General features: G+C 39.6%; 1 protein-coding gene across 1 annotated transcript in view; it reads right to left on the minus strand.

Moving 5' to 3' along the window:
* The window catches only part of SLC39A10 (solute carrier family 39 member 10), a 131,189-nt gene extending 124,961 nt beyond the window's left edge, over positions 1-6,228 (minus strand). The window contains exon 1 of the mRNA XM_054044659.1: positions 6,172-6,228. The gene's annotated coding sequence lies outside the window, so the exon portion shown is untranslated. The remainder of the gene's footprint in view (positions 1-6,171) is intronic.
* Positions 6,229-9,851: the final 3,623 nt, after the last annotated feature.

Consider the following 9,851-nt stretch of genomic DNA (forward strand, 5'->3'; position numbering starts at 1 on the left):
TTAATAGGCCACCTTGAGCATCACGTAACTTTGATAGTTATTGTCCATTAACTAGTTAACTGATCATACAAACACAGAAGAGGAAGTGTGATGAATTCATGTTGGTAGACCGAAGTCAGTTTCCATGTAAGATCGCAGTGAGGCTTTGGCTAAAAAAAAAACAAAAACAAAAACAACCACCACCACCCTTCAGGTCATTACTATTTGAACTAAAGAAAAAAGAAAAAGTAGGCTACTTATCCTCTCCACAGGCAAGCCCTTAGAAGGGAAACACCACTGACACACACAAAAAACACAGAGCCAGTACTTTTCAAGAGGACCACCTAACCTTGATAGTTACATGCAATCTTTTAGACTGCCTTAGGATTTCTGAGCTTTAAATTAGTGTTTATGTTCAAAATCTGGAAAGAGACTCACAAGTTTATCACCAATACTGTATGTAATAAATATGGCATTTCCTCTTTTCCACTGCATTCCTTCCTATCACGTGTTATTCATTCCCTTCAGTTATTACTGGCAAAGGCAGAGGTTTACTACCAGAGTGAAAATTGCTTTTTCTTTCAAGTGAACTGGCAGTATTCAGTTCAGGGATAAAAGTTCAGTGATCTTTCATCTAAATTTTGGTCACCAGTCCTAAAAAAAACAAACCTACTCTCCAAAACCCAACCAACTTTCCAAGGGTCTGTCCTGATTTGATGCCGCTCCCCTGCAACTCCATGACATCCCTACATCAGATGATGGCAACATGCAACAGTTTTGTTCCCTGAAATACCCATCGCAAAAGCATTGTTGAAAGGCTCTCTTCTCCATGTAAACCTTGTTATTTATCGCCTCCCCCATTGTTAAGCATTAGAGAACAAAACAACAACAAAAACCTAGAGTAGCTGCACCAAAATTTCTCATGTTTTCCCCATATGGAAACCAACCCTGCTGCAATTGCTACACTGTAGGAGTGCTAATGGCATGGCAGCTCTGTAGTCATTGCCAGCTGTTGTACTGCTTCAGAATCCTCCTCCATCAGCCTGGAACATTCTCTCTATTCCGTGTGATTTGACCTCCCTCCGAAGAGAGAGAAAAAGAAACTTTTAGGCTTCCTGAACACTACTCTCTCCTTTTCCTCCACAGGAAAGAAGTCCCAAAGCAGTTTGTCCTAAATTTCCTTGCATCACCATTACAATACTACTCCTCCTGCCTCTATTTCCCATGTGAATAAGACAATGCTTTCTTTTGTCTGTGACCTTTTCAGGGGACTTCATTTTTGGCCTTGTCTAAAGTGAGCTAATTTTGGGCCAAAATTTAGCTGAGAGTTGCTATCACTATTCATTATTGGAGCATCTGTTCAGACAAGGTGTTGGTAGCTGCCAGCATCTAAATCATCATGTTGTGTAAACCTGCTCTGAGCCAGTTTAAGATGACACTAGTCTTGAAATGCTGGTGGCCACATCTATGCTAGCTGTCTCACCATTGCTATCACAGGTGGAGAAATTCAGGCACAGAGATCTTTCTTAGGCATCCCCTATAGATTTCCTTGCAAACTGAGCAAGGCATGCATATTTTGCTACCTCAATATAAAGTACCATTCTATTCTCTGCACTGACTACCCACCCTATGCAATCCTACTGACTTTAAGGAAGTTGTTTAAGGGGCAGTTAGAATTAGGCCTATTGTCTACAGTTGATAGGATATTCATACTTTGATTTGAAGCAATTGACTTCAAATATCAACCAAGTTTTATGAAAAACAAACAATCAAAAAAAACCCAACAAACAAACCACCAACCAACGCTTGGACTTCAAATTCAAGAAACTTCTCCTTAATCTCAGCTTCAGTACTTAAGGTTTTTAAGTGAGCTTTTGTCTATATATTTTATTTAAAAAACACAACTTATCAGATATACAACACAGAACCTGCTGAAGCCCACTGACAGAGCCACTCAAGCTTTTGCTCCTCCACTGCAATTTGAAGAATTAAAGTCCAAATTAGGGTGACCAGACAACAAGTGTAAAAATCGGGACAGGAGGTGGTGGGGTAATAGGATCCTATATAAGAAAAAGACCCCAAAATCAAGACTGTCCCTATAAAAAAAAAAAATCAGGATATCTGGTCACCCTAGTCCACATACATGTCTATTTATAAGATCATGATGAAGAAACTAACAACCCACTTACAGACCATGATGCCTAGAGCTGCCACACGCAGTGCAGCTGATGTCAGTCCCAAGATATTAGAAGCATAAGGTGGGGGAAATAATCACTTTTATTGGACCAGCTTCTGTTCTGAAAGCTGGTCTCTCACCAACCAGAAGTTGGTTCAATAAGAGATACTCCCTCACCCACCTTGTCTCTTACAGCTATCACAGTCATTTCCCCCCCCCATACATTTTAAAAGTCTATTGATAGAGCCCACTTTTTCCAGACAAAGGGAATTCATTCTTTTGAGTAGGTACCAATCTAAGGTGCAAGCCATATGAGCTATAGCTAATCAATAGTCTATGATGGTTGATATGTTCAGGAATTCCAAGCAAGAACATGGAGCTCCTGTTCAGGCTGGAATTATAGCTCTGTTTGTTTTGAGTCAAAGGATATCCTACAGGCTGGCTCAGAGTTCTTGCAGAGTCCTATAAAATGTTTCTGAGAATAGACGTGACTTTTTTTGTGCTCTTAATCATTATGTGAGAAATTCTGATCTAAATTACACCAGTATAAATCTAGAGTGACACACAGAATGCAAGGGATTTATTCCAGACTACATTGCTTTTAACAAGAGCAGAATTTGGCCTTTTCATGCAGAAAAGCTCCTTTTAAAATGAATTCTCTTCTCATGTGACTGGCAAACTGAACTTTAAATCCACATTTCCTCCCGCATTTCCACAGTACTCAGCATATATATTAAAGAAAATACATTTTTTTTAAAGATACAGAAACTTAAAATAGACTTTTTATCAAGACACCAACTTCAGCAGCTGTTATAACAGTAACCATCAGAAGTCAGCGCTGACCGAGACCTATGGGGTTTCTTTCCATTTTAATCTTGAAAGAAATTTGCAGTAGTGAATCTCTGTAGCAGCCAGGGTTTGCTAAGATTTAGATTACCCATTTCCCTTATCTAATGAATCCAGGCACTGCAAACTTCCTAAAGCTCTAAAATGACAAACACCAAGAGAGTCAATGTGAAATTGAAAGACCACTTCTACTGCAGACTCTGGGACTCTGTGTCAGAGCAGAAAACTGGGAAGTTTCACAGCTGCTGAGTTGTCAAAATTAAGGATGATAGGTTTGAGATGCCATTTAAATAAAAAAAAAAATAAAAAAAAAATAGACTGGCTCAGGTCTGATGTTAGATGAGTAATCTGCCACAGAAAACCCACTTACTGCACCAAACAATATTGAGGGTAATTTAAATAAATAAAAAAAAAAAAAAAAAAAAAAAAGGCAGTGCATCATGCCTTTGGTCAGATCCTCTTCTGGGGCTTGAAGTCAATAGAACCATGCGGATTTACACCCGCTCACGGCCTGGCCACTTTGTGTTTAAGTACTGCTATTTAGTGGCAATGGTAGAAATTCCAATACATTTGCATGTCTACAAACTTTTAAAAAAACATTTCTAAAGTTAAGTCCAAAACCAGCTTTAATAGAGCTTGTCTACACTAAGGGCTTGTCTACACTTAAAATGCTGCAGCAGCACTGCTGCTCTTGCATTGCTGTAGCACGTCAGTGAAGACACTACCTGCACTGATGGGAGGGGTTTTCCTGTTGACATAGGTACTCCACCTCCCTGAGAGGCAGTAGCTAGGCTGATGGGAGAATTCTCCCATGGACCTAGTGCTGTCTACGCTGGGGGTTAGATTGGTTTAACTGCACTGTTTGGAGATCTGGATTAATTTTCCTACCCTTCATTAATCTAAAGACTCTGTATGGTAGTTTTCTGCAAGCTCTATCTTTCCAAGCTTCCTCCCCAGTCCCTCAATATTTCACTGACTAGGGAGTACTTTGGTAACAGGGTCTTCTGTCTATTACAGCTATCCATACAAAGTGAGAAGTCAGGCTAAACAAACTTGTCCCAACACTCAAGAAGGAGCTTTGTTTGGTGGTGGTGGGCAGAGAAGAGGATTTAGCTCTTCTTTTAACAAATGGGTTTCCACTGACATTCATGGGTCACCATACAGATGTAGATCTCCGCCAACAGGGATCCAGTTGCAGGATTGGGTCCCACTAAGTATTGCTCATAATGGAGCACTGTCATCTCTAGACTAAAACAATTAAGGGCCAGAGCAGGGAGCCTTAGAAGGACTCGAGTTCAATTTGCCTATCAGAACTTGGGCTCACACCTTGCGCTGGCACTGCAGTAAAATATTAAGTATGGGAGAGGGAGGGGGGGGGGGGGGGGGGGAGGGAGGGAGGCAGGGAAAATGCACTGATTTGTTAGTTCCACCAGTCTTTTTCGATTAGATAATGAACCAAACTCTATTGGCCAAGTGTGAGAAAGATCTGGTAGCACTTTTGACAAGAGTAAGGAACAACTGTTAGTATGGCAAATATTTATCTCCTCAGTAAATATAGGTTTAATCCAAGGCTATGTACATACACTTTCATGTGTAAAATATGACAGTGTGGAAGCAGAGAAAGAACTGACAGGAAGGGGATGCAATGCATGACAGTTCTTTCTCTGCTTCCACAACAGTATAAATATGGCTAATCAATCCTAACTTATTGCTCTGTTGAAACAATTTGGAATACCTTGAGTATGGAAGGTGCTCAATAGAACCCAAGATCTGCTGCATGAATAAGTGCATACTTTACATTTGAGACAAACTTCCTTTCCAACATATATTTTGGAAAGTGTTTGTTCATATCACCATCCCTCAAAACTTCAAGTACTTTGCTGTTATGCAGCAGAGCCTTCCTTGTGACCACAGGCAGATATCTTGTGACCAGTTGAGGTTAAATAGCAAGGGTAGGAGGAAGTTTACAGGACACAGAAAACAAAACAAAACTATAAACCAAACAGGGTTTAATATGCCAGTAAGAGTAGACTTCAGAAAGAGTTATTTCAAGATTGTTGTTAAAAATTATCTATCTTTGGGTAGTGAACTTTTGCAGAGTACAAGCTTTCGAAGCATAGCTAATGCAAACAGACGCTTTCATTTACGGTGGTTGAAGGAACAGAAAGTTCCTTTCCCGACATGATAGAGGCAAAAGTTCTCATGATAAACACTTCATAAAACCCATAAGACCCTTGCTTCCATATGATCAACAGGCAAACAGAAAGTAAAGGGATTTTCTGGCAGTGAAACATAGATAACAGACAATGTTTGTACTGAGTTTTTGCTATTCATGGAGCATAGATGCTGGATCTAGGGCTGTTGGGGGTGCTGCTGCACCCCCTGGCTTGAAGTGGTTTCCATCATATACAAGATTTACAGTTTGGTTCAATGGTTCAGCACCCCCACTGTACAAATTGTTCCAGTACCCGTCATGGAGGAACAAAGAATTATCCTGTTCCTGCTTCCAGCAAGAGAGTCATAAGTCTTTTTCATGATTGTTATGACAGAGCTAATATTTTGTTGATGTACATAAAATGAATACACTACTGGACTGTTATTTCTCTTAAGTCTCCAGAAGAATCTCAGAAGTGCTGATAAAAACAAACAAAACAACCCCTCCGCCGCAAGAATTCTAGCATGATTTTTACTCTGTGCAATAATTTAGTTTACTATGAACCACCTTTGTAAAAGAGGAAAATTGAATTATAGAAAGATACATAAAATAGAAATGAAGAAGAGGACTCCTTATGTGTTTCTTACAAATAAAATACATGTTCAATAAGTGACCTTTTGAGCAACTAAGAACAAAAACATCTGATCATGGTTCAGAAAACAAAGTCTCCCAAATACAGAGAGAGGTCCTAAACCTGCAATCACAACCAAGTATAGTTCTTACTCATATGCTAACTCGTGAGTGTTTGCATGATTGCACCGTAAGAAAAGAACACACCAGTGAGCCAAATGAAATACAGAGGATTCTTGCCAATAGAGTTAAAGCTGGTATAGTAAAATAGTGTATTTTGTTGCATTACATGCTTTAATGTGTTGCTGGAACCATACATACGATCAGAATTTAGCCACTTTCTTGGGCACTATTCAAGAAATAAAGGAATGTAAATTATACCTACCTGGATGTCTGTATGCTGGGTGCTAGTTTTTACAGTTCCCGTCTCTTCTCCTCTTGCTTTCCAGTCCCCTCTTTTCCCAGTGCTTACATAAAGGAAGTGGTGCTATTACTTCACTTAGAATAAAGTTAAAAATCCTCTAGCAAGGGCAGGGAACTGCTTTTATGTCTCAATTTATATAGTCTTAAGCTATTATAAAATAGGTTAAAAGGCAAAGCAAAGACTCTGCTTTTTTTAGCAGCCCTACAGCACCTGAGCTCTAAACCACAGGAGCTGGTCAGGCCTATACAGGTGTTGTTAATTAGTAGAGAAAGCCTTGCTAGGTACTAGCCTTAAAGATAGATAGCTTTAGAACACCAGTTTTCAAAAGCCAGCAAAAATATACTGTCATGTTCCATGGGGTATTTCTACACTGAAAGAAGATAAAATATTTCATTTAATCAACAGTACTGTTCATCTTGCTAGCTAAGGATCATGAAAGAACTGTTCCAGATTACAAAAGCCATTGAGCTACCTCTGGCTAATGAAAGTGCCTAACCAATTCACATACCTTCATGTGGCCTTGCTTTAAACATCTTTACAAAAAGTACTGCTGTCCTTTAAGTGTGTTACCAGGTTGTATATGAAAAGCAGCGTATGCATTTCTTGCAGAAATTGATTAGCGTTGTGGAAAAACTGTACTTTTCACAATCTTGGTTTTGAATAGAATATTGGGAGTCTAAGGGATACCATGAACTTAAAAGTCATACACTAAAAATAAACATACTTCCTAGTATATCGTAGTCTATATGTCCATTAATGGCACACTAGAATACCATCAGCTTTTATATAGCACTTTTCATCTTAAAGAGAGACCTATACAAAAAGTAGGTAATTAAGCCTTCCAGGTGGACACCTATTTATAAGTCATCTCCTATTTACAGGAGAGTACAATGAGGCAGGCCTGAGACATGATAGCGGGAAATGCTAGTGCCTGTCACATTTGGGCCAGGATTCTGCCAATAGTTCCATATTGAAGTCAGTGGGCGTCTGCACAAGAGCAGGAATCTTAGTGCATGGAGTAACTTACAGGATTGAGACTTTAGATATTTGCCTCTTTAAAACGTTTTCCAATGTTGGAAAAGGTATGGTAAACTTGTAGGGGCCCATGTTTCCTACAACAGAGCTGACTGGGGGTGCCTATCTAGCCCCAACCCCCTATGTATTTGAAATGAAGGAGTGCCATTTTCAGTGTCTGGCTAAGAGAGTTCTGCATCTGGTCTCCTTACTGGAGAGACTCTGCTTGGGTTCTTTGTCCCTGGACCTCACAGCCCAATGGATTTCTCACATTCAAATGATTTTGAAGTGGCTGCATCATTTCTATCTTGCTGTATCTTGATTTCAGGGCTCTTTCAGGTCATTCCTTTTAGGCCTTCACTCTAGAGTGCAAGCGTCAAAGAGACTCAGTAACAGATTGGGACACCAAGGGCCAGGGAAGAATTCCACAGGTGCAGGCAATGTTTCAGTCTGCTGTAAGAGACCTGATACTGATACCTCTCCCAAGAACCTGGTACAGAGGGCATGCTGGGGGTAGAAGGATAGTCTACATAGCATTTGCATCTACTGTGATTCTAATTTGCCTGTGGCTGTACCTGACAGCCTTCAGGAAGCTGCTATAAACTAGAGCATCCCTGGGGTTGCTCTAATTTGTATTGGTGGCAATTTTGGCTCCTGGAGCAACCCAGAATCCTGATGGAGCAAAAGTGACATAAAGCACCTTTGACTTCTCCACTGTCTGGGCTGTGTCTTCTAAGCTGCCCCTCTGGGAGGCACAACACAGAACATCAACCCGAGGTTGTAGGGAAGTTTAGAACCTCTGATATTGGAGTGAGCTCAAACTCTTCCAAGATACACTTCCACAATTCTTTGTAGGGTGGTTTGCTCTGCAGACCGATCCATAGAGAAAGTATCTCCATACATTTGGGGTCCAATTCTAATCTCACACCATTTTTATCCAAGCTATAGCTCCCTGCACCAACTAGTTTCTTTGTGCCTCAGGTGGGATTTACCTAGACAGCGGGAGTTCCTACTAACTGTTGCAGTCTCTTGGTGTTTTCAATCAGGACAGTTCTGGTAACTGTGCCCCACCAGAGGAGGGTGCCGAGGAGAGACACTGAATCAGCATATCCTTCCTCCCTGCTGCTGCCCACTCTTTGAGCTGTTCTGGTTCCTACAACCATTGCAGTTCAGAGGACTTTCCACCACTACAATCTCTATCTATTGTCAATATTTCATGCCAGGGTTTACATTACTGGTACCAGCATGAACCTGGCCCAGTGAATACTAACAGACCACCACTAGCATCCTAAACTAAGTAAATGACAGATAAAGCAAACCACCTCCCCACAACCACATTCATCCTAGTGCTTCTAAATTTGGACAGTTCAGAGAATTAAAAGCAGCAGAACCTGATACAGGAGATATGGAATTTTAAATCATTGCTATTAGGAGATCTTTCTTCTGATGTCAGTACTTACAGTAAATATTATGAACTTTGTTCCAGGAAAAACCCTACATACTACTTGCACTGGACTGACTGGGATAGCATCATCTTGTTTCTTCGCAGGAGAATTCTGATTTTTCAGAAGACTCAATTCCTGATTTAAAAGACACTTGAAAATTTATCCCTGTAAGCAATATGAAAATATCATACCATCTTTTTCAGTTTTTTTTTTTTTTTGCAGGGGTGAAGACTAGGAGATTTCTCCTCAACTTCCAATATCACCCCACAAAATAACGTCAGGTTGTCATTCATTTCTGAAAAGTTCTAATGTAGGGAAGCAATTATGGAAAATAAGATTCCTGGTAAAGTGACTTTGATGTTATCATTATAATAAGAAATAGCACCAGTGGTATTGATAAGACTAAATAAGTACATCAAATATAGAGATACTGAGTAAGGCAAGAAATTGTTTCTAATATGAACAAATGCATTTAAATGCTTATGCCACAAAAAATGGATGCATTTAAATTGCTGTTTAGGTGCCCTGGTACATTGCTGTTTACAGCATATTACTTCCAATGCAGTGTTCATTTAATTATGGCTAGGTCAGTAATTGTGCTAATGAACAAGGTACAGCCCTCAACCATCACTCCAAAATGTCTAAATGTTCATTTACAAGATAAAATGCCTTCCTCTTTGTCATTTCATAAGGACATGTGAGGAAGAGTGCTGATCTTGTGAAGACTCAAATGAAAAGTTAGATACCATGGAAGTTTAAACTAAAGATGGGATAGTCTCACATGTACTATAAAAATCTGTGATTGCCATGAAATAAGACTTCTTGAAAACCAGTAAAGTGTGTGGTTATCAGCAATAAAAAAGCTACAGAAGAATATTTGTAATTAATTACTTATGTTGTAGTTGTAAATAATTACTAGAGTGTTTCAGTAAATTCTAGCTTTTAAAATTTACTTCAAGGTTACTTAGAAATAATTTTGACTAGACACTTTCTTATTTTCCATGTATGTTTTTACTTGTACATGCTGCATAATGGAGAAATTATATTGCTTGTACTACCCTAAGGTGCCATATCTGTAAACAATTTTTTAAACTTACTACAGAAGCAGCAAGCAAGCTGGTTGGAACCCTACCGCCTTCTGACTGTGGTTCAGCTGCATATAAAAAGAATTGCCTTAATCCC

This window comes from Malaclemys terrapin, chromosome 11, assembly GCF_027887155.1.
Source record: "Malaclemys terrapin pileata isolate rMalTer1 chromosome 11, rMalTer1.hap1, whole genome shotgun sequence".
NCBI lineage: Eukaryota > Metazoa > Chordata > Testudines > Emydidae > Malaclemys > Malaclemys terrapin.